This window comes from Lupinus angustifolius, chromosome LG09, assembly GCF_001865875.1.
Source record: "Lupinus angustifolius cultivar Tanjil chromosome LG09, LupAngTanjil_v1.0, whole genome shotgun sequence".
Lineage (NCBI taxonomy): Eukaryota > Viridiplantae > Streptophyta > Magnoliopsida > Fabales > Fabaceae > Lupinus > Lupinus angustifolius.
The window spans coordinates 9,178,103-9,179,390 of record NC_032017.1 but is presented as its reverse complement, the minus strand read 5'-3'; positions in this window follow the sequence as shown (position 1 = coordinate 9,179,390).

The window sequence follows — 1,288 nt, the reverse complement described above, 5'->3', positions numbered from 1 at the left end:
TTACGAGGTATTCATAATGACCATAACGCGTCCGAAAAGCAGTTTTCGGAATATCCTCCGACTTCACGCGTATTTGGTGATATCCAGATCTCAGATCGATCTTAGAAAATATTGTAGCTCCGCTCAGTTGATCCATCAAATCATCAATCCTCCGCAACGGATACTTGTTCTTGATAGTGGCCTTATTCAGTTTCCGGTAATCGGTGCACAACCTCATGCTACCATCCTTTTTCTTGACAAACAATACTGGTGCACCCCACGGCGAAACGCTAGGTCTGACAAATTGCTTTTGCAGCAGGTCTTCCAACTGCTTCTTCAACTTTGTTAGCTCCAACGGTGCCATCCTATAAGGAGCGATAGAGATCGGTCCAGTTCCAGGAACTAGGTCGATAGCAAACTCTATCTCCCTTACTGGAGGTAATCCGGGAATGTCTTCCGGAAATACCTCGGAGAAGTCTCTGACTACTGGTAGGCTCTGAACCTCTGCTCTACCTTCCTTTTCCAACGAAGCCAACATCATAAACACCTGAGCTCTGTTCTTCAGCAACTTCTCCATTTCATTGGCAGATGTATTTTTAGCCTCATAAATGGGTTTAGTGGTTTCTATAGGTTCGTTAAACACTACGGTCTTACTAAAACAGTTCAAAAGGACATAATTTTTAGACAACCAGTCCATCCCTAAAATGATATCTAACTGGGATAAGGGTAGACATATCAGGTCCACCAAAAATACTCGACTTTCTAAAGTTATCGGACATTGGGAACACACAGCTGACACAATGATCAGTTCACTAGTGGGTGTGGATACAAGCAAATCATAAGGTAACGACGCAATAGGTAAAGCTAAACGGTTGACAACATCAATAGCAATAAAGGAATGGGTCGCACCCGAATCAAACACTACATATAAAGGAATCTCTTTAACGTTGCAGGTACCTTGAATGAGATCTTCATTAGCCCGATCTCTGCCCTGCTCATCGTGAACACTCTGCCCTGAGCTCTGGGTCGTGCTGCCTGCACTGAGTTCACTGCTTCCCTTTTTAGCTTCGGGCATGAAGACTTCTAGTGCCCTACCTCATTACAATGAAAACAAGTCACGCACACGTTACCACTATGACCTTCCCTTGCACTTGGGACACACTGGTGTCGCAGACTAATTGTAGTTCCCAACAGACGAACTCATCCGGCCGTTGTGGTTGTTGTTGCGGCTGTTGTTGTTGTTATTGTTGTTGTGGTTGTTGTTTCCTGGTCTGAAGCCTCTGTTGTTATAAGGCTGAAAGCTCCTCTG